Genomic DNA, 17966 nt, shown 5'->3' on the forward strand with positions numbered 1-17966 from the left:
AACACTCCCCAAAGCAATGCCGTCTCTCCCCATACTTTAGGACGTCTCGCTCATTCTGCCTCCTCAAGAGGAAATTTCGTCCCTCTTCCAGCCAGGAATCCTCCCTGGCCCTGTGCTGGGGACAAACAGGCTGGAGCCTCTCTGACGAGCAAGGAGCCACACGAGCAGACCTATGGCGAGGGCTGAGAGCCATGCCTCGGCAGGGAACCCCTCACTGCACCAGCCCTGCACAGGAGACGTACCAACAGCGTGATTGTACCAAAAATAGCAAGGAGTATCTGTTTGCATCAGATTGACCAACGTATGGGCACAGCCAGGAACTTTTAACACGGGTGTACCAGGACTTTTCACCTTCTTTTAACAGACAGCTAGCTTACGTACATTCCTCCTCTTTCCCCCCACTGCTCTTGTCCTCATTTAAGTCACTGACCATTTCTAACGTGGCAAAACAGAACAGAGGAGCACGTGCTGAAAATTAACTAAAATATAGCAATGTCATTAAAGAGGTTTAGAAAGGGAAACCAGAAAGCGATAGAGACCTGGCATCAGCTTGCCACTGAGGGCGTGGGCAGCTATGCCAGACGTGCAGAATTTTAACAAGTCACCCAGCCAGGCTTTCCTGGCAGAAAGGTGAAGGCATCGAAACATTCCTGCTTTGGCTTTTGTGTCTGTCTTTGGGAGCTTGCAGCTCTCGGTGTTTATGTTAAATTAATACTGCTGGCTATATATTTGGTATATCGAGGTTAAATAACTGGTAGTGTCATGGCTGCTGGCCACTTCTCCCCAAACCTTCTCCTAATTAACTTTTTCGTCTTTACTCCTCTCACGGGAAATGTTGACATTTTTTCCTGAGCAGACACTCTGCACCATTCACTCGGTGCAAGATCAAATGTGCTCCCTTCTAGAGCACTGCTCCCTTTCCCGTCTTTCACGTTCACTGAGGGTGGACACCAGTGTGGGCACTGCCTTACACTCCTTCAGTCTGGACTCTAACGTGATGAGCTGCACAACAGCACATATTTTTATTTTTTTTTTCAGCATTCGTCCCAATTCCTCTTTTGGAAAATATCCTTCTTTGCTTCAGTAAAGCTCTAAGCTCAAGAGTGTGGTGGGCCCTGATTCAGTAGTGCTTTCTGCCTCCCACACCGATCTGGTGGAACTGTTCACGTGAGGGCAGACAATTCAAGAAGGAAAAATGGAAGAATCACATCCTTTAAAAACTAGATGTAATTTCTCCATGGCAGTTTCCCACTGCTTTCCATTTTTTCCTTCAGCCATGCACTCACTTTGAAAATACATCACTTAAAACAATCAAATCCTCCAAAGATTATTTTTTTTCCCCAAAAAAAACTCTCTTTTTCAGAAAGGCTTGCTCACAAACTGAAAACGTTCAGGTTTCCCAGGTGGTGGAACCTTGTCCACTCGGGCAGAAGCCCACGATAGCTCCTGTTATTTAGCACGTTATTATCCCACACCGCCTGCTTACAGCTCACTGAAAATAGGGGATGACGGAACACGTTTTCCTGGACACACCCCGACTTTATTCTTAGTAAACCGTTTACTATATTTTCAGCCACGAAACTCGGGTTACTCTGAGCCCTATTCCCTTTTTAAAAAAACCTCCACGCCCAACCAGAGCAGCCGCTTCCAGACGTGGGGCGAAGTTGGGGGTCATGCTTCGCCTCTGCCTGGACTCATGGCAACCGTCATTCCCCTCCTGAGGAGGTCCACGCTGTGTGCCGGTGACCAGCACAGGTACCATCTGTACCGGAGATGAACGTCCTTGTCACCGTGCTGATGGCTGGGCCCGTGGCTACCTGCACAGGGGCAGGAACCTGGTGGCCAGGAGCCACCTGAGCCGTGCCGGAGGCCGTAAGGTGGCCATACAGGGCGCACCATGTGTATCAGACCCAGGGAGGGTCCCCGGGGAGCAGAGCTACCTCACGAGTGAGGCTCACATCATGCTGCTACCGTGATGCAGTTCTCCATATGCAAATACAATAATTAATAAAGCATCTCCTATTGTCCTTCCAAACCCGGCCTAACAACAGCATCAAGTATGCTACCAAACAAGAGCGGCGTTTCATATTTTTAAGTGGAAACTCTGAGTTTCACGGGGACAAGTTTTGTTAACTCTCCTCTACAAATTAGGAAGCCTGACTATCCGGAATTAAAAATAAAATATGAGAAAAAAATCCACTTGACACATACGTACATAGGTACTTTGTGTGTGTGTGTACACGCGCATGTGTGAAGCCAGCCCCGTGCCTCTGCTCTGTCCTGAACGATCTCGGGTCACTTACACAGAAAATTGTCCCTATTTAAATGAGCTGCAACCTCCTCCCTCTGTTCCAAACAACGTCCGTGGATACCGCGTCAGGTCCAAGTGTATCTCTTTCCTGAGAATCGATTATATTTGCAACAGGACATTGAAGTGAAAGCGCGTAAGCCTCACTTCAGGTTTTCTCTAAGTTTGGCTGCTCCTCTCTGAAGTTTCATCATCCTACACCCTGTCTTTTCCCCCAGACTGCTTATGGTGTCTGCTGTAGCATAAATCTGCTGAAGTTTCCTACCACTTCTACTGCTAATTAGGCTTCATCAGGGTTTTCACTCTTACGCTCCCTACTGTAGATAAATGCAGTGGCAGCTAAGCATGCTGCAAGAACTGTTAGCTGTACTACTAGTTATCAGAGCAGTTCCAGTGGTCATGCTAAACAGATTATAATAATAATGGAAATATTTTAGCAAAAGATTTGTGTGAACGCTGCCAGAGAGCTAACAAACCCTACTTACCACTCCCTAAGTTCCTCAGAGAACATACATCAGAGGACAAAAAAAAAAAAAAAAAAAAAAAAGAGAGAGAACTACTAACTTTTTGTCATTTTGAGTATGGGGAAAAAAAATAGCAGCACCAAAATTAACCTGCACGCTGACCTTTGAGTGTATCTAGTAGCAGAGAAAAAATAAATAAAAATATTTACTTTAATTCCTAGTAAAAGCCCCTTGAAAAGCATATTTTAAAACAGCTACAAACTCTTGCTAAGAAGCTAGTAATTGAGAACTATGCAAACAACCACCACCACAAAATTTGCCAGAAAATATAATAATAAATATAAAAGTGAATTTAGGTGTGTCCCTTATTAGAGCGGTCTCTGTAGCCAGGAGTGAGATGGCAGCATACCACAGTTAATGCAGACACGATATCCAAATGTATTTGTGGCAAAAGATTTAAAAGAGAAAGAATGAGAATTGATGTGCAGATGATCTGCAAAAGATCTGAATACTAATAAAAATTAGGGGGAGGGAGGGAAGAAGGAGGGGAGGGTAACAGTGTTAATCATTATTTCATGAGGCCCGTATTCACAAAGCAATTTTTTACAGATGGTTGGAGGTATTTCTCAGCCCTTAACTGACAGGAATACAGGAGGCTCAGAGGCCTTAAGCAGCAATTCTATTCATAGGCCCTTAGCCTTTATATAATTGTATTAAGTGCAGTAACAGACGTAAATTAACATGCACTGACCCCCCACTCCTAGCAGTGTATGCCTTGACCTTTTAAAAAACCTCAAGAGTAGTGTTGGTTTAATATTTGATACGTCCTCTTTGGGGGGAGATTAAATGCTGGTCTAGGAGGTGTTATGTGCTCGAGGATCTCGCAGGCCTTTTCTGTCTTTGGCTACGAGGATCTGCTTTTCCTTCCTGTCTTTAAACAAGCAGGGTTTGCCTGTTTGGGTGGTAAACCAGCCGAGGCCAGCAAAGCACTGCTAAGCTTCGTGGTGCCTAAAGAAGTGTAGGACCTACGCCACGCGGAGAGCGAGCCCCTAACCTCTGAAGACGTCTGCTGGTGATGGCAGCTTTGGAAGGAAGACATTTTTGTTGTTTTGCTGCAAATCGTGCAGAGGAACTCGCGAGCAGATAATGGCCTTCTAGAAATTAGATGCCAAAGCGAAACAACAGAAATGGACTTCTTGCAGAAAGCTTCCCTACGTAGCTTAGTTACTCACATTATTAAATTTTAAATTCGAAATAATGTAAATGCAAACTAACTATATAAGAGCCTCTTATCTGCAAACCTTTAATTTTATAACAGGAATATATCTCCTCTTCCTCTTAAGCTGCCAGCTTTGGAAGCAAGAGCAGGGGCACCGTCACCAAGCGTGCCTGAAAATGGCAGTGCATTCCCTCGCTCTGCTGGGAGGCGGGCTCCTCGCTTTTAAAGCACGTGCTGCTAATTAATTTGCCTCTCGTCCTTCTACCTCACGACTCCAGTGGCAGCTGGAAAGCTGGAGTAGCTGCCTTGAAGATCATGGGTTAAAACAAATAAATAAATAAATAAATAAAATAAATCAACGAGAGATGTAGGAGACTAGAGCTACCGGCACGGCAAATGCTGGACGAGACGTTTAACCGGGCGGTGGGAGAGCTAAGGGACGGAGGAGCGGGGATGTGAAGGAGGCGATTCCACCCAAAGCCTCCCAGTTTCCCTCCTCCCTGCCTTCCCTCGACGGCAGGCGCTCCCAGCTCGGCACCGGGGCGTTTTGGGGAAGCCCCAGCGCTGTGGGTTTCTGTTTTCCCTGGGCTTCCCCGGCACAAAGCCGGGGGAAGGGGCCGGGAGCCCCGGGCAGCCACGGCCTAGCGCTGGGAGCTGCCGCCGGGGTCAAAGGGGAGCGCGGCGGCCTGGAGAGAGCCCCGAGCTTCCAGGGGGGAGCCCCGGTTCCCCGAGGGGACCCCGTTAGCCCCGAGGGGTTCCCCGTTTCCCCCGGGGGGTGCCCCCGCTGCGGCGCTGCTCTCACCTGGCCACGGCCCCGCTGCTCCCGGTGATTTCTCGGCCTCGACGGCGCGGCCGAAACCTGCGGGGAAAGGCGGAGAGGGAGCGGGTTAGCGGCCGCGCCCCGACACACGCAGCTGTAGGGCAGGGGCAGCCCACGGGGGGACCGCTGCCTGCCCGCCCCGCCCGGCTCTGAAGCTGGATAGGGGTCTGGGAGGGGACACCGTGCCCCAGCAGGTCCCTGTCACCGCGGGGGACACGCGAGGTGGCAGCACGACGGCTGCCCAGGGCCGGCAACCGAGGGCAGGGTGGCTCGGTCCCGGTCCCGGTCCGGGGAGCGCCTCCGGGCACGTCGGGGGAGGCGAGCCCAGCGCTGCCCGGCCCCGGGTGCGCCCCGTCGGGGCCAGGAGCGGGCCCGGCGGCTGCAGGAGGCCGCGGAGGCTCCCCCGTAAGGGCGGCCCCGAGGGGGGCGGCGGGGGAAAGCCCCCCCCGGGCGGAGGGGGAGGCAGCGAGGGCCGGGGGAGCCGCCTCGTCGTGGGGACGGGTGCTGCGGAGCCCAGGAGTGAGGGGCGAGGGGCAAGCTCGACGCTGAGGAGGGAAAGCTTAGGGGTGAGAGCAGGGAAGGGTGGGGGGAGAGGGGCCGGGGAGGGGGAGGCGGCAAGGGGGGGGAGAGCCAGGCTCGGGGGAAGCCCCCGAGCAGAGAGGAGCAGCCGCCGCAGCAGCAGCAGCCCTCAGCATGGCAGCAACAGTTGGCTGGCAAGGTAAAGAGACGTGCATCTGAACCGCCGTGCCTCGGCTTTCCACTCGCTCCCGAGCTGTCCCCCTCGCCCCCCCACATCACCCCTGGTCCCAGCCCTCTCGAGGGACGGCAGGCAGCAAGGAGAGAGGATGCTTGTCCAGCCTGAGCTGGGCTGAGCCCTCATACCACTTCGCCTTTTTTTTTTTTTTTTTTTGCCAAGTTCCCCTCTAGTACCTTGTCTCTCCCTTTAAAATATGCTCACACGAATAAAACCCCTGTAAAGAGGTTTGCTGGCGACTGGAAAGGACAAACACTTTTTTTTTTTTTCTAAATAGGAGAGGATAAATAATTATGAAAATGCAAGTCTACTTGAAAGATATTGTGACCCTTCCACCTCTGTTTTCGTCCAGCCAGCTAGTGCTCAAGCTACGTGTCCTGAACAAGAAGGAAGGGAGGGAGGGGAGCGACGAGGTGCTTTTTCTTCGCCTTCTTCCCTCGCTTATCCCTTAGCCAGCCTTTTACTCTTTTCTAAAGTGCAGGCAGGTCTTCAAAATCTCTTTTATCTCTTGAGAAATATTAACTCCTAGCCCCGACTGTGGTCCTCGCCCGATCTCTCCAATGCAGGCTTCCCTGAAATGCAAGATCAGCCCTTTCCCAGCCGGATCTCCCTCCGTGCCGGCGACGGGGGAGCGGAGAGGAGAACCCCGCTACTTTCTGCCGGATCCGACGGGAGCTCGCCCCCCCACCCCCTTCTCACTTTCCAGCCGCTGGAACCACAGGCCCCTGTGTTGCGTCAAGCGGCCACTCTGCTACCAACTTGCTGCTCGGATCTTGGCTCTTTCACGAGGCTGATCTGCACGGACAGATCCGCTTTTAATCGCTTGTTCTTTTGGGGGGTGGCAAGCGGGGGAGGGGGGGGGGGGTCTTTTTGCTATTTATTTCTAGCCCACGGAATCCGGACTGGCAATTACTGCAAAGAGAGGGAAAATGCAGCTTCCCCAACTCCTGCCTGAGATGCTCTCAGTGCTGTGTGCATGCACAAGGCAGTTTCAGAACCAGAGAGCTGGTGCTGATGCTGCTCTGCTCGCTTGCAATCACCTCGTCCAAAAGCATCGCCTCGGCTGGGTTTTCCCCCGGATTCTGCCTTTTTTACCCTTTTCGGGGCCACTAGCTTTTAGGGAAAGAGTGATCGGAGAGATCGCCGGACTGCAAGTTGCTTAAAATCAGGTTGGAAGTGGGCAGGGGGGAGGGAGGCGCCTTTGGCAAACGCTTCCATGGTGCATCTCCTGCTAACTGGGGTCTCCCCCAAACCGCGGCGGATTCGTGCGCCTCCCCCTCCTCCTCCCTCCCTATTATTTATGGGGTGATCCCAGTAAATCCCACCCTCCCCACCTCGAAATAAGCCGAGGCTCCCGATTACAGGGCATTTAATGAATCGCTCCGAAGATTTTTTTTTTTTTTTATGAATTAATCTCGATCAACTAGGACGCCCATATTTTTAAAATACAGATATGCTCTGGAAGGAGGGGAGGGGGAGAAAGGTGAGGGGCGGAGAACTTTTAGGAAGTTTTTTTTTTCTATTTTTATTTTTCCATTAATGAAATAAAAACGACCATACAGTTATCCGAATAAACGTGTGATCTGCTCCGTTAGGCAAAAGTCGATTAAAAAGTTAGGCTAGGAGGCTACGGGGAATATTTGGACGTCCGGGGGACCAAGCGGAGTAGGAAGGGGGGAAAGGGTGTTTATTGCTCTCACTACATATATATATATATATATATACACACACACATATATACACTCACAGCATGGAGGGTTTGGGGGGGAGGGGGGGCTGGATGGGGGAGAGGGAGAGGTGCCAGGAATTAATAATAGAAGCCCACAGAGTCTAGATAAGTCCAAGGCTCGGCGATCGCAGCTGCTGCTCCTTCGGCGAATGCGCCCTCCGCGAATGCTTTTTGGGGTAAGGGCTTCCCGGGTAGCTAGTTATGTACAGCAAGCCCAGACCGCAAAAAGATTCGCGAAGGACAAAGTCTCCCGCGGCTTCCTACATCCATCCGGCCGGCTGCCGCCACCACATCCACGGGACCCACGGGCGATCGGCTCCGCCATCCCCGCCACGCCGGGTCCCCACCCCCCATCCCCACCGGGTCCCGCTCCCCGAGCCCGGACCCCGCCGCGGCGAGAAGGCGGCGGCGGCGGCGGGAGGAGGAGGAGGAGGAGGAGGAGGAAGAGGAGGAGGAGGAGGAAGAGGAGGTCCCGTCGCCCCCCGGCAGGGCCGGGGCCGCGGGAGCGTGGCGGAGCGCGGCGTGTCCGCGGCCCCGCTCCGCGCGGAGGCTCCGGCGCTGGGCACGGGCGCTGCGTAAAGAGAAAACTCTCCCCCCTGAGCGCTAAATAAATAGAGAGCAGGCGGGCAGCTCATTGGTGCGGGCTAAAATCGTCACCCACCAATCAGGCGGCGCCTCACATTGCCTACTTCGGCTTTTTTTTTTTTTTTTTTTTTGCCTTTTTTTTTTTTTTTTTCTTTCCCCGAAAGGGGGAGAGGCGGGCGGGAGGAGGGATGGGAGGGGGAGAGGGAGAGAGAGGGAGAAGGGAGGGGGGGGGAAATAATAATAATAATAATAATAAAAAAGAAACATTTCCATGCCTAATTATTCACCGAATCCTTGACAAAAGCACGGCCGGGCCAGCCCCGACCTCTCCGAGCCCCCCCTCGACCCCCGAGCCCCCGGACCCGCTCCGGGAGCCGCAGCCGCTGGGGCTCGGAGCGCAGCCCGGGCAGCCCCGCCGTCGGGGGGCCGCGGCTGCGGAGCCGCCTCTCGCCCCGGTGGGGGCGCCCCGGGCCGCCCGCCACCTCCCGGCGGGCAGCCGGGGACACGGGGGACCCGCGGCGGCCACCGGGCACACGCGTGATGCTGTCACCCCCCCCCAATGTCCCCACCCGTGCCCCGGTCAGCCCCGAGGGGCGACCCTCCGGGGGGCAGCGGGGGACGCGGGACGCCTCCTGCCTGCCTCGTCCCGAGCTCCATCACACCGGCCGAGGTCGAGAGCGACCCAGGCACCGCCGCCGGCAGGGCCGGCCGGCTCCTAAAAGTTTCCAGGACCTGGCACCGAAACTCCGGAGCTCTCCCCCCCGACAGCTCGCCGGTGCCCGCAGGCGGCGGCAGAAAGGCGCACCCGCCGCGTCCCGGGGGGCTCACGCACGGCTCGGGAGGGGAAGGGATCCCGCGGGGGACGGGCTGGGACGGGGACAGGGGGAAGAAAGCGGGGGGGCTCGCACCTCGGCCGCAACTCGCGAAGTTGGGGAGTTCGCCGCCGCATCCCGCCGCCGCCGCGCTCCGCTCGGCTCCGCTCCGCTCGGTGGGAGACGAAGAGGAGGAGGAGGAGGAGGAGGGAGCCCACGCGAGGCAGCGCTGCCCGCACCCGCGCCCGCACCGCCGCCGCTCCCCTCGCTCGCCCGGACCCCCCCCGAGCCCCCGGTGCCGTCCCGGTGCCGAGCGGCGGCGGAGCGCGGCCGGGGCAGAGCAGGCGGCACAAGTTGCAAAAGCCCCGGCACTTACCTGGCCGTGCGTCCCTGGCCGCTCCGGCAGTCCCGCGGGGTGCGAGCATCGCCCAGGGTGGTTTGTGTTTTGTTTTGTTTTTCTTTCCTTTTTTTTTTTTTGTAAAAAAAAAAAAAAGCCCAAAAAGCAAAGCGTCCCTTCCTCCAGGTATGTATATAAGTTACTGTACTGTGTGGGAGGGTCACGATCTCACTAGGTGCAGAAGATTCCCCAAGATTAACCCCTCCTCTCCCTTCCCCTCCTGCAACTTGTTGAGGGTTTTATACACACGCGCGCGCGCACGCACACACACACACACGGACACACACGGACGGGGAGCGGGCACACGCACACACACACGCACACACCACACACACACACACACGGACGGGAGAGCAAAGAGAAAGCGAGCTCCGAGGAGTCCGGCTGCCCCCCGACGCCGTGTGATTGGATGGTCTTTTCATGGAGAGGGGACGTCTCAAGTCGAAGTCACGATTCCTCCTCAGTTTGGAACCATCTGTGACTGGAGCCATGACGCAGCCAGAGCACATTACTCACTTTTACAGTCACGACTTGGAAATCCGTGCAGTTTCCAACCAAAATTACACCGCCACCATTGAATTATTTAATAGGATCCAGTTAAGGGTAATCTTATGCATTGTGCCGAGAGAGGCAACGATCTAGGAGGGGAGGGCTGGGAAGGCGAGGGAGGGGGCGAGGAAGGAGGGCATTTCTTGTTTCTAATGACTGTTTTCCAGAGATCTATTAGGAGCGGCAACGATTGGCTCCACGTGTTGGAAGCGGCTCGCTCCTTGCAAACAAACAAACAAACAAACCCGGGGCCGGGGCCGCCTGTAAATACGACCACGCAAGCTCGGGGAAAAGGGACGGTCGTGCATTAGGGGCAGCCGTGGGTGGAGTACCGTGTTGTGCATTCGGCCGCTGGGGTGTGATTAATTGCGAGAAACGATGTCTTTTGTGCGCCTAGATTAGAGACACCGCATGCGGGCTCGGCCAGGACGCGCTGTGCCCCCAGCTAAGCGTGCCGAGCCGAGCCGAGCCGTGCCGCTGCTCAATGTCTGCACCGTGCCATTGTCTGCAGGATCCGCAAGCGGTGCCGGGCTTTGTGTGGTAGGTGCACCATTTTCTACGCTTCCTTCTACCGGAGGGCGAGGGCTAACCGTGCGCGGCGGCGAGCCGCCTCCTCGGCCAGCGGCTGCCCGATGGATTTTCCCTCCCGGCTGCGGGGAGCTGCATGCGGGGCCGGCCCGGGGCTCCGAAACGGCGCCGGGGAGCGGCGGGGCTCGGCGGCGCCGAGGTAACCCTACAGGGTCCCCCTCCACCCCGTTAGGGGGGGAGGCGAGCAAGGACGCGGAGGACGAGCCCACCACACACACACACACACACACACACGCACGGCCCCGCAAGAAGAAGGTGCGAGCGCTCCGAGAAGAGGTTGGGAGGGTGTGTGTGTGGGGGGGGACACCAAACGAGGTGGGAGGAGAAGGGGTGAGTCCAAACAAAGCAACCTATAGCCTCCTATTCTGCCGAGCACCATCATCAGGTGCGGGCTCTTTCAAACGCACGGGCGGGAAGGGCGGGCGGCGGCGGCGCAGGAGGGGAAACCTCGGCGCTGGCGGCGGCGGCGGAGCCCCCCGGGACCCCCCCGGGACCCCCCCCTTCACCCCGGCGGCCCCCGACCCCCGGCGGCTCCGGGCTCGGCTCCGGGTTCAGCACCGGGGCGCGGACAGCGCCCGGCGGCGGCCCCGAGAGCAGCGCCCGGCCCCGCGCCCCCCCCCCCCCGGCAAAGCAAAGCGGGGAAGGGGAGGGGAGGGGGGGGGACACGGGAGGGAGAGGGGCTCACTAGCGCCGACGGAGAGAGAGGGAGAGCTGCAGCTCGCTATTGATTCAGAGATTTACCGGCAGGGTGATTCCCCCTTTCTGCAAGAATTCCCTGTCTCCGGGCTCCGTGCATGCAGCAAATTCACGGTGGAGGCGAGCACGCAGCCCTCTCGCTTCAGAGGAAAAGTGGGGAGGAAGGGAAAGAAATGGACCCAAGCATGCACTAGAGAAAGACGAGACTCACAGCCACTCTCTGCACCATGCACAGGAAAGATCACTACTTACCCGAACGGGAACTCCTCGGCTAGGGGAGGGAGGGAGGGGGAGTGGGGGGGGGGGGGGGGGGGGCGAGGAAGGGGTCGGGGGGAATCCAACAATTAATTTCCAGACAGGAGTTGGAAAAAAATACTGCGGTGATGTCCAGGTTTTCTTCCACCCGCGCTCGCTTTTTATACAAGTGCAACCCTCTGTCTATTTCTGGAACGCGATCAAAACCCTGATGCTATTTTTAGCAGGTACTGGGGAAAAAAATCCACACACAAAGGCATTTCGCTGGAACGCTACGTCCAAAACATTAAATGTGCATTAAGTCTGCCCCCCTACACACCAGCACCCCCAACCACGCGTCCCCCTACCCCAGCTTCTTTCTGCACCACCATCCCCAGTTGCTTTAGGTGCATCATTGCAGAGAATTAGAGAAAAAAAAAAAAAAAAAGAAACACAACACAAACCAAAAGCCCAAACTGACCGCCTTCCATGCTGTCCTATTGCACAAACCCCTAATCCACAGTTGTGTTGAGTCTGCCTCTGCTTCTCTGCCTGTTGCCTTGCAAGCATTACTGTGTCTGTCTTCTTGCACTGTCTTTATAAAGTGGGCTTTGGAAAAAACACAACAACCACCATGCACCAGTTTGCCATCATGCACAAACGTGGATTTCAGGCAGGGATGCTTGCTTTGCCGAGAGACACTGAGATGGTTTCATATAGTGAATTGCACCCTGCACAAAGAAGGTTTTTTTTTTTTTTTTTTTTTTTTTAAATTCTCTCCTCCCCACCCCGTGCCTTTCCCCCCTTAAAAAAAAAATCCTTTGTTTGGAGAATAAAGGATCTATAAATATATATACGAAAAAAGGGTGTGTGTGTGTGTTTGCGTTCTAGTAATTCACTACGAGGGGGGACTGGGGAAAAAATAGAATCATTAGGGCTTGCAGGCTGCAAGGAGCCAGCCTGAGACTCCTTTGCAAGGCTGCGTCAGTTATCAGCTATTGACGTCACGTTCAGATTCTCCTCTTCAGAGGCTCTAGTTCATCATAAAAGATGTCTGTGCTTGGAGCTTTGTGCTTGCAGAAAGGCACTTCAATTCGAGGAAAAGAGTTAATTAGCAAGCCCCATATTTTGTGGCGTGCAGCTTTTTGTACAGTTGCACAAAAATCCTGGGGGGGCGGGGGGGGGGTGCATATGTGTGTTTGTAAGGGAGGGAGAGAAAAATAAAAATATGCATTGGGGATGGGGAGGTATTTCTCAAAAAAAACACACACATCCCATGCAGAAGCACAGACAGAGAAATCTGCATAGCCAGACCTTGCAAGAAAATCTGACCCCCCCAGCCCGTCCCCCTATTGTCCCCCCCCCCCCCCCCCCCCAGCTCCTCCTAGTGTTTAGCAATTTTAGCAAAAAGCAATGTGGATAAAAATCTCAGATTTTGAATATTTGCAAGGCAAACAGCATGGGGGGGGGGGGGGGGGGAGCTGAATATATTTTAGCAACCCCCCCCCAAAAAAAAAAAAAATCTGAAAAATAGCAGCTGCAACAGCAGCAGCTAGTCCCCCTACCACCTTACACTTGTATTTGGCTACTGTAGCAAAAGACAGATATTGATAAAACCAGGATTAATTCTGTATATTTGTCAGGCAAACAGCCCCGTCTCCTAGAATGACGCAAATAACAGATTCTATGGCTCTGGCTTTCTATATTCTGCACCCACGCACTCTGCTTGGTCTCCCACGGAATCAGCTACAGAGAGCAATGATCCAGATTATACAGGGAGAGGGGTGGGGGAATGGGAGAGAATAACAAATGAAATTGCAATTAAAAATTATAATGCTGCTATAGCCTGGACGCAAATAGCTAACCCTGAGCCTGAGCAGGGGCACACACAGACACACGCTCGCACCCACGAGCCCCCTGCCCCAGCAGCGGGCATCAGCAGCATTTAGACAAAGAGAATTGTCTTGCTGACAAATGCAGGGGTTGTCTGGCAAAGAGAGGTATTTCCTTTATGCACCACACCTTGCCCAGCTCCCATTAAGCAAAACGCATCTCCGAAACGACCTCGCTTGCCACCGAGTGTGTGCAGAGGGGACAATTAACACAGGCAGCCGGGGAGGGGAGGGGGGGCCACCAGGAGCCCTTCCCCGGTCCCGGAGGAGCTAATGAGGACCTTTAAGAGCAGGTCGTCTTCCCCGTCTCCCAGACAAAGGGACGCAGCTACTTCTCAAAATGCCTAAAAAAAGGCAAGCGCAAAGGGCTGTTGCTATTTTTAAACGCATCTCTCATTTGTTGGAAAATGGCACTAAAAGCATCAAACAAGCTCCCCGCCCCCGGGGACCGAGTCAGACACAGGAGCGAGTCGCGAGGGGCAGCCGAGGTTTGCGGGGACGTCCCTTCCCCAGGTGAGCATCGAGAGCCCCCCGCCATGCTCTTCCACCACCAGCCCACTTCACACCTTGCACGAAGGGAGAAGCAAAACGCCGGGGCCGTCAAGAAGCCGGCAGGTCACTTACCGCCTGACCCGCACACGCGCGCTCCTCCATTTATTAACTCACTTAATTATTACCAACTTCTTTCGCAGGCGATGAATTTCCCAATGTCAATGAGCGGCAATCGATGAGGTAACGCTATTTCTCCCTCTCGCCCGCATTTAGCCAGGCAGTGCCAACGCCAGCGACGGAGCCGGGCAGGGACCCACGCACCGAGAGGAGGCCACCCCAGCGCCGCGCCAGGCTCGGGGGGACCACCAGGCCCCACGTGCTCTGTTCAGAGCCATCCCACGCACCCGTCTCCACACACACCAGCCACCAGCTTCCCTAGACCAGGAGAGATTTCCACTTCACGCCTGGAATCGTGTTGTCACCACACGGCCTGCCCAGCAGTAGTAGTGCAGAAGCCAGAGGGATGCGGAGCAATGCCCAACGGGGAGAGCCTGAGGCCAAGGACAGCCCTTAGCACCTCACGACCCCAGACACACAACCGGCTGTGGAACATACCTTCTCTGAGGAGCTGCAATGAAGTTCTTCCTGGACAAATAAAAATGTTAGGCTACACAGTGCATGTGCACCTAAGCTATCTTTTGCCAGAGACCCAAGAGTTTTAAGAGAGTCCATGGCCTACTGCGGAGGGAGGGCACAGCCCTCTTCTCTCTGCCCTCCCTCACACAGACCCGTAGCTTTGCATTTCTACGTAGTGGTCACCTCTGTGCACATGAGCAGAGGAAAGCTGTCCAGCTTTAGCTCCTCTCCATTGCAAAGAAAAGCCACCCTAAAGGGATGATCCCAGTAGCTGGTCTGGAGCAAGCCATGCACTCCTGGACCTCAGGCCCTCTCCCATGGGCAGATGCCTGAGATTCCCCCCCTGCTTCCTACCTCCTAATCCTTGCAGTGGTTTGTTTGTTTGTTTGTTTTTCACCCTAAACTCTCCAATCTTAGTGAAAGAAGTAGTTAATCTTTCCACCATAAGGTTTGAAACGTCTTTCTGGAAGCTGTAGAACCATCTTTCAGCCTCAATTTCACCAACACGCCCTGCCTCTTCCTTCGCTCTGCTCTGCTTCTCCACCCAAATGTGCCATCTCCACCTCTGCAGGACCATCTCCTGTCTTGCCTGTCTGCTGCTTAAGGCAAGGTGGAAGCAATGTCCAGAGCCCAGGGAATCTCTGGCTTCAAAAAAATACATAAATGGAAGCCATCCAAACTGGAAAGAATGTTTGGCAGGCAAGTGTGTACCAAACAGCAGTTACCACTTCTCCTGATCATTAGAAGCACTAAAAGGAAAATTTATCTTCTATCTTGATATTTTACTTATCAGCAATCTCCTTGTTTCCAAACAATTAAGCTTCCCTACCAATGAAGTCTTAATGAAAGCGAAGGCTCCTGTACTGAAAAGTCCTCACTGAAAGGTCCTCATTCAGCATACTCCAGTGAAAAGTAATACCACAGATACCAGACAAAGCAGTGACCACCAGCTGCAGGTACGGTGCATTACACCTAGAGCTGCTGGAAGTGCTAAAGGGGGCAGCTCTGTGTATCGGACTGTCCTCACCCCTGGGAAGTTCCCTTCCATACTCTGCCCTAACAGACAATGGCACACATGGGCACACTACTGTTACTATTAGCAGTAAAATATTAGTTGGCACAAAACTGGTGCTCAAAACAGCTATGATCTGTCAATTAGAAAGTAGTTTCATTGGCAAGTAAAAGGTATTTTCAAAGTATTTCATCACTTGTTTGGTTTTTGTTTGGTTTTGATCCACCAAGTTCAAGGCCCCATCTCTCATTTTGGACTGGACGGTGGCTTTCACATTCTCTCTTCAAGACAAGGATCAGCCAAGATCAGCACTGCAAAATGAGTGGAAAGTAGCCTAAACACGTCTTGCTACAGCAGGAATGCTACTTCCTCAGAGCTTTGGAGTTCTGCTGACCTATGAGCCAGGGATTGATTCATTAACGTAATTGTTACAAAATATTCTCCTAACCCACACTTATTCCCACAAACTGTTGGAATTCGTTCTTGGGCTCCACTCAGGCAACTGAATGACACTTGATATTTTCCAAAGGCAAAGAGAGCAGAAGAAGACCAGAGACAAAGAGTGAAGTGCCACAGAGATACACCAGGAACTCACAAAACCCCTCAGTCTTCTGAACATAATTCACCTTGCATCAGGGCAGTCAGTAACTTATGCTAGTTAACCCTTGGTTACAGGAAAATATAGCACCCAGAAGAAAGAGTAATCACATTGAAATTAAAATAAATTAAAATTAGAGTGACATCTCTTCCACAACCTACTGCCTATTATAGGTAGCAAGGTCTAAGCTAGCGATGGGACCTGAAGAAGAGTGATTGCTAACTGAAGCAGGGGATTGGGATCTAGATATTCCTCTTCTGATCTAGATATTCTTATTCTAATCACAAATTTGCTGCAATGCATGTTGATCTAAATTTTCTTATTGAAAGCCTTTTTCCTTTAATATTTTTGAGGTTCTCCTCAAATTTCATGTGAAGAGCCCATCACTTTATGCTTGGTTTATCCACCTAAAAACAAAGATAAGACGATACCTACTTACCTAACCAGGATGTTCTTGAAGATATCTATAGCATTGAGATAATCAATAAAAGGTGTCAGTAAGAAGACAGCAATATTACAAATAATCAGAGATCAGAACATACAAGGAAGCACAAAGGAGGAAAAGAGAGCTTTTCCTCCAACATCGTAAAGAGAAGCTGTTCAGTATTTTAGTAAAGAAAATCTCACCTGTGTCAGAAGATCAAGGACTTATTAAGACTCGTGACTTCAAGGTATGGGATTGTTTTTGGAGAACCCAGATGCATAGACCAGGAAACCAACAAAATAGGCAACTCGCATGTTGATGTCATCTCACACAGATTGTGTTAATAATCACCTCGATCAGTTTTTGACTGAAATGCCAGTATAGCTGGGTTGCTCTGTTATCTTTAGCTTTTCTGCTTACATTGTAGAGAAATATAATGGCTATGACATGTAAAGGGATATAAACTGGATCTTCTTCCAATGGCAGCAAAATCAGACCCTAGAGACATGCTTCTGTGTAGCAGGGATGAAAAAGAAGAAAACCATTAGCATAATGAAGCTGGTGGAAAAAGAGTACAAAGGTCTCAATATTGAGGATGATGTCAAAAGGAAATCATACCACTTTTTAATAAAAGTTGAACCTATGGAAGAAATACAGTAAATAGACATCATACTTCAGATACATGGAGCATAACTTTTGAGGAATCCTGCCACAAATTTGATGAGCCTTTATACTAAGATTTGATTTTCATTAGCCTTTAAAATAGAACTTTTCATGAATAAGACCCATGACCTTTAACACAATGTGCACACATATCTGCCAACCACCTTAAAGAAAGAGTTATAAACAAGAACACAAAGATAAGACAACAGTTTGTGGTGCATTATACAGGATCTTGTACTGGTAGAAAAAAAAAAAAACAAAGAGAGAAGGCAGTGATGAAGAAATGCCAAAAACCTGTGTCAGTCTTTAACTTAAAACTAGCCAGTATCATAGCCAGTGGGAGAGAGTGGGATATGGAGTGGGGTGATATTAAAGTAATTTAGGAAGAATTTATTTACTGAGATAACAGAACATGAAGCCAGGGGATCCAGTCAAAGAAAAAAAAATTGAGTTCTCCCAAAGAAGAAGACATTTGGGTGGAAAAAAAGGAAACACATTCATTTAGCTGCATTTCATAGATGATGAGGTGAAAGACAAGGTGAGATGCCTAGGGTTATGAAGGCACGGCCTTGTGAGCTCTTATTCTGACCTTTGATGCTCCTGTAACAAGACACACTGCTTTTTCCTATTTTGTTGCCTCTGATTTGTTCTTCCTCATAATGCAATTCAGTCTGGCTATCAAAAATTACAACATAAAATTACTACTCAGCCATAAACTCCAGTGGATATTCTCACCATGACAGGTTGGTGATTTTATCAGTCACTCTCTACTTACCTTTCTGGCATTCCTACCTAGCTAGAGCCCAGACTTCTAGAAATCCCCATTCAGCAAGGCAGAAACATCTGGCAAAATGGATTCCAAAACCATCAGGGAAAATTAAAACATGAATGGAGCATAAGATCTAGATCACATATGACTTCTTGTCTGAACATCTATTTTTATCACCAGTTAACATTTATACATCACATGCTAATAGCAAGTTCAGCCCTATAAATGGCACCAAGATCCAAGCTGTTTCTGCTTGGATCCAAGCTGTCTCTGCTATGCACAGTTTACAAATTAAGCCACTGGTTCCCTGACTGTCACTGGCAAA

At 52.0% G+C, this 17966-nt stretch overlaps 1 long non-coding RNA gene across 3 annotated transcripts in view; it reads right to left on the bottom strand.

Annotated features, from left to right (window-relative positions):
- The window catches only part of LOC311437471, a 74796-nt gene that overhangs the window by 51620 nt on the left and 5210 nt on the right, over positions 1-17966 (bottom strand). Inside the window, exons 1-2 of one of the 3 annotated variants that reach the window (XR_014693490.1) lie at positions 9068-10241; positions 4794-4850 (exon numbers count right to left, since the gene is read on the bottom strand). The exons of 1 other annotated variant lie outside the window; for it this stretch is intronic. This is a non-coding gene — a long non-coding RNA (uncharacterized lncRNA). Of the gene's footprint in view, positions 1-4793; positions 4851-9067; positions 10242-17966 lie in introns of those variants that run through there. One more of the 3 variants, XR_014693488.1, reaches the window with a different exon arrangement.

The sequence above is a fragment of the Aythya ferina genome (genome assembly GCF_964211825.1).
Source record: "Aythya ferina genome assembly, chromosome: 5".
Lineage (NCBI taxonomy): Eukaryota > Metazoa > Chordata > Aves > Anseriformes > Anatidae > Aythya > Aythya ferina.